This window comes from Equus asinus, chromosome 26 (genome assembly GCF_041296235.1).
Source record: "Equus asinus isolate D_3611 breed Donkey chromosome 26, EquAss-T2T_v2, whole genome shotgun sequence".
Classification (NCBI taxonomy): Eukaryota; Metazoa; Chordata; class Mammalia; order Perissodactyla; family Equidae; genus Equus; species Equus asinus.
In genome coordinates this window covers 41297401-41303276 of record NC_091815.1, presented here as the reverse complement: position 1 = coordinate 41303276, position 5876 = coordinate 41297401, and positions in this window count along the sequence as shown.

The following is a 5876-nucleotide window of genomic DNA, read 5'->3' as shown; positions in this document are numbered from 1 at the left end:
GATCCTCCGACCTTGTTCCTGTTATAGCTGAGAGTTTGTGCCCTTTCTCCTATCCACCAGCCCCAAGGAAACACTTTTCTACGCTGTTTCTATGAGTATGACTTTGACTTTTTTTAAAAAAGAATCTACGTATAAGTGATACCATGTAGTATTTGTCTTTCTGTGTGACTTATTTCACTTAGCATAATGTCCTCAAGATCCATCAATGTTGTCACAAGTGGCAAGCTTTCCTTCTTTCTCATGGCTGCATAATATTGTGTTGTACATATTTATGCACAGTGTCTTCTTTATCCATTCATCCACTGACGGGTACTTAGGTTGTTTCCATATCTTGGTTTTGTGGATAATGTTGCAAGGAACATGGAAGTGCTGATACTGCCTCGATGTCCTGTGTTCATTTCCTTTGGAATTATACCCATAATTGGAATTGCTGTGTAGCATGGAATTTTTTTTTTTGAGGAAGATCAGCTCTAAGCTAACATCTGCTGCCAATCCTCCTCTTTTTGCTGAGGAAGACTGGCCCTGAGCTAACATCCATGACCATCTTTCTCTATTTTATGTGGGACGTCTACCACAGCATGGCTTGATAAGCGGTGCATAGGTCCGCACCAGGGATACGAACCTGTGAACCCTGGGCCGCCAAAGTGGAACACGCAAACTTAACTGCTGCGCCACCAGGCTGGCCCGTCCCCACTTTTTAATTAACTTTTTTTTCTTATTGAGTTGTATGAGTTCTTTATACATTTTGGATATTAACCTCTTATGAGGTATTTAATTTGCAAATATTTTCTCCCATTCGGTAGGTTCTCTTTTCATTTTGTTGCCGGTTTCCTTTGCTGTGCAGAAGCTTTTCAGTTTGATGTAGTCCCACTTGTTTACTTTTGCTTTTGGCATCAAATTAAAAAAACCAAACCATCACCAAGACCAATGGCAAGGAGCTTACCCCTATTGTCTTCTAGGAGTTTGATGGTTTCAGGTCTTACATTCAAGTCTTTCATCCATTTTGAGTTGATTTTTGCTTATGGTGTAAGATAGGTGTCCAGTTTTCCCAACACCACTTATTGAAGAGACTATCCTTTCCCCATTGTGTATTCATGGCTTTTTTGTCAAAAAGAAATTCACTATATATGCATGGGTTTATTTCTGGGCTCTCTATTCTGTTCCATTGATCTATGTGTCTGTTTCTAGGCCAATGATGACATTTAAAAGCTTGTTCAATTTCATACTGTCATATTATTCTTAGAGTATGATTTCATATTTATAAACTTGCATGCACTCTGTGAATAGTTATTGGGCTTAAGTTCATGTAATAGACAGTGAGGAGGCCCTACCCTTCCCATACCTCCATTCACAGACCCTTCACGATCAGGTCAAGGGTGGGTTTTGGTAAACCAGAAGGACTCGAATGCTTTCCAATTGGTTAAATAGGTCACCAACTAACTTTTGGCCCCTGTGTCCTAAGGTCATTTGTAACCCAATCATCCTGAATAATTTTAGGAGGAAACATCAATATAAAATTATACTTTTGCCTGATGACAGTTAACGGATGCTGTTAAGCAATGAAGCCATAGCAGATAAAGCAGTTTCCTTACCCACACTGACCCCACGGGTCACTCACATTCAGAACCTTCATAAAGAAATGAGCACTCGCTGATGTGCTCTAACCTTGTCTTTCTCAATTGTTTCATTTCTTTCCATGTTTGTCCCTCTGTTCATTATCTATTGCCCCTGTAACAAATTACTGCAAACTTAGAGGCTTAAAACACTGCAAATATATTATCCCACAATTTCCCTAAACGACCTATAGCAGGATCTTGGTTTTTGACCACTCTGAAAATTTCTTTGAATTGGTCTACAAATTAGTCTTTTGCCATTCAAAGAGATTATTGATATAGTTGGAGTAATATCTACCATAGTTGTTACTAATTTCTACTTTGTTCCAATTTTTGTCTTCCACTCTTTTCCTGGTTTGTGTGATTTTTAACTGAGCATTTTATAGGATTGCATTTCTCTCATTTCTTAGCATATCAGTTATACTTCTTTTTTTAAGTTGTTGCCCTAGAGTTTGAAATCAACACGGACAACTAATCCAAGTCCACTTTGAAATAACACTATACCACCTCCTGGGTAGTGTGAGTACCTTATACTAACAAAATTACCCCAATTCCTCGCTCCAGTCACTTGTACCATTGAGGTCATTCATCCTACTCATGTAAAAGCATAATAAACATATATACACACACATACACATAACATATGCAGATAGAATACATTGTTGGTATTACTATTTTGAACAAAGTGTTCTCTGTTAGATCAATTAAGAATAAGAAAAATACTTTTTATTTTACCTTCACTTATTCCTTCTTGGATGCTCTTTCTTTCTTTGTGTAGATCCCAGTTTCTGACCCAGATCATTTTCCTTGTCTCTACACAAGTATTTTTAAAATTTCTTGCAAGGCAGGCGCTATGGTCTGAATGTTTGTGTCTCCCCAAAATTCTTATGTTGAGGGGCCGGCCTGGTGGCGCAGCGGTTAAATGCCCATGTACCATTTCCGCCGCCCGGGTTTGCTGGTTGGGCTCCCCGGTGAGGACACGGCACCGCTTGGCAAGCCAAGCTGCGGCAAGCGTCCCACATATAAAGTGGAGGAAGATGGGTATGGATGTTAGCTCAGGGCCAGTCTTCCTCAGTAAAAAGAGGAAGATTGGTGGCAGATGTTAGCTCAGGGCTAATCTTCCTCAAAAGAAAAGAAGAAAAAAAGGTTGAAACCCTAACTCCTAAAGATGATAGCGTTGGAGCCGGGCCCTTGGGAGGTGCTCAGGGCACCAGGTTGGGGCCCGCGTGAACGGGACCAGTGCCCTTAGGAAGAGCCTCAGAGACGCCCAGCTCCTCCCCCCACGTGAGGACGCAGCAAGAAGGGCTGACTCCGCACCGGGAAGAGGGTCCTCTCCGCAGAACTCGCCCAGGCTGGCGCCTTGACCCGGGCTGCCCAGCCTCCAGCGCTGGGAGAAACAAACGCTGACTCCCACACGCCACCCCGCCTGGGGCATTTCGGCACAGCGCCCCGAACGGACCGAGCTGGCAGGTTTACGGGCCACCAAGCCCTCACTTTTTGCTTGGCTGACGGAGGCTCCGTCTCCCTGCACCGATGGAGGGTAATTTTGTGGGCACGCAGCTCTAGGAAGGTCAGTTTGCTCTCAACACTGTCCGGGCTTCGTTCCTCTCCTCGCTCGCGGCGTCTGAGGAGACGGCGGCGGTCGCTCTCGGTCCCCTAGAGGGGAGGGGTTTCCCCTCGGGCTTCTTTCACGAAGGTCCCCTGACTTCGATCTCCCGTCGTTTGCAAACGACATGCTACCCGGGGGTCTCGGCATCTTCCCTGCTGAGCGGTCTCTGGGCGTCTGCGTCTGGGGCTCGCCGGCTGACGGCAGTCTCTCCCTCGACGACAGACCTCGGACGCCGAGTCGCCGAGTCGAGCGCCGACGTCCCCGCGCCGCCAGGGGGCGCCCGAGCGGCGGGACCGGCGGCTCCGCGCGTCCCGGGCCGCGGGGCGGAGGGCGGGGCGCTGCCGGGCGGGCGGGAGCGGGGTAGGCGCCGGGCCGCGGCCTCAGGGGCCTCCCGGGCAGCAGCGCAGGGAGCCGTGGGCGGGCGTCCCTTCGGGTCCCACGCGGCCCGGGTCTCGAAGCGGTGGCGCCGCGGAGGAAAGGCCTGCCCAAGGTCCCGGGGGCGCGGGGGCCGCCGCCCCAGCGGGAAGGCGGGAGTCCTCCCGGAGTCGGGGCGCCGGGAGAAGCGGCCCACAGCGCGGGGAACGCCCGGCAGGGGACCCCGCTGGGAGACCACCCGGCAGTGAGGACGGAGGGAAGGGGGCCAATGGCGAGACGGACAGTGGTCCGAGGGGACCCGCTCACAAGGTCCCGGGTGGGGTCGGAGGCGCCACCGGAACCGCAGGTGTCAGCTCTGTGCCCTCGTCGCTAAGGCGAGGCCACTCGGGTCTCCGAGACCCCTGACGTTCGGGGAGGACCCTCGCCGCTGATCCGCGTGTGAGGCATCTGCAGCCTCCCGCCTTCCCGCCTTCCCGCAGCTGCTGCCCGGCCTGGGGGAGTGTCCCGCACACGCCAAGGCTGGTTTCCCGCCAAAGCCCGCGGACCCGAGTGGAATCTTGCGCTCCTTCTCTGAGCACATCCCGCTTCCACGGTGGGAGCACTGACACTTGGGGAATTGGCAAACACTACGAACCGGGGCTAGATTTCCTGTATTACTGAATGCCGGGACTCAAGCGATGGACGTTAAGGTCATAATGCGAACGAAACTTAACTATGTAGGGTGTTTCTGGCCATGACATTATGTGTGACACAGACAGTCTGAGGAAAACAATGAGGAAATATCCTTCCAGTATTTAGAAACAATGACTCCATACAGAAAAATGTCACTCACGCCATTTAGGAGAAAAATTCCAATGTCTTTGTTGTTTCAGTGTCTTACTTGAAAATGAAAAGGGAAATAGCCTAACTCATATGAAAGAAAACAGACAAATGGGATGACCAGAAATTGTACAAAAGACAAACAACTGGGAAATGACACGAAAAATGCCCAAAGTCAGGAATCCTTTGGGCAATGCAATTAAAATGACACTGAGACAGCACCACACACTTATCAATGGCTGAAACTGAAGAAGGACCACATCAAATACTGGCAGTGATTTGGAGGAAATGGAACTTTCACACACTGCTGGTGGGAGAGCAAAAGGGAGAAATCCTGTTAGATCACAGTCTGGCAGTTTCTTCAAGTTAAACATTCATCTACCCTGTGACTCAGACATTGCCCTCTACTTATTGACAAAAGATAAAAGAAACACATTGTATAAGAACTGACACAAATGTTTGTAACAGCTTTATTATAAAATCTAGAAATAACCTAAAAGCTCATAAACAGATGAACAGATAAACTAACAGTGATATATCCAAAAAATATTACTCAGCAAAAGATGAGCTACTCACCTATCATTGGTGAATCTCTAATTCAAAAGGAAATCAGAAAAAAAGTACTCATAAATTCAAGAAAATGGGAAGATATCTATTGTAAGAAAGTAAATTGTTAGCTGGAGAGGTGGGAAGGGTGAGGAGATTATAAAAGTACATGAGGTAAAGATATCAAGATACATTAGGGCTATGATAGTTTCAGAGGTTCATACCTATGTCAAAACTTGTCGAATTTTACACTTTACATGCAGTTTAGTACATGTAAATTACACTGTAATAAAGTCTTAAAAATAGGCTCTAGAGAAGAAATATCTGTACATCCCACTCTTTTTGGAAAATAAGCTTACAACCCAACACTGCGGTGGTCTAGCAGTTAAAATTCAGCACTGTCACTGCTGGGCTGGGTTCATTTCCACTCAAGGAACCCTATCACCTATTTGTCAGTTGTCATAATGTGGTGGCTGGTGTTGCTGTGATACTGAAGGCTTTCCCACCAGTATTTCAAATACCAGCAGCATCACCCACGGTGGATAGGTCTCCAGCGGAGCTTTCTGACAAAGACAGACTGGGAAGAAGTACGTGAACACACTTCCAAAAGAACTGGCCATGAAAACCCTATAAATAGCAGAGGAGCTTTGTTTGATATGGTGCAAAAAGTGAGAGAAGGGGCGAAAACACTGGGCAGGGTTCCACTCTGCTGTTCACAGGATCTCTAGAAGTGGGAATTGAACTGCTGAATGGCATTAGCACTATACCGACTCCACCAACTCTCTCCTCATGCCCTCAGGGGGCAGTCTTCCTTCAGTGGTAGCAAATATGGGAATCAATGAAGGACACTGCCACCTCACTCAACAGGAACGCTGCCTGGGTCACAAGAGCCCCTTCTGTCAACCACAAATACC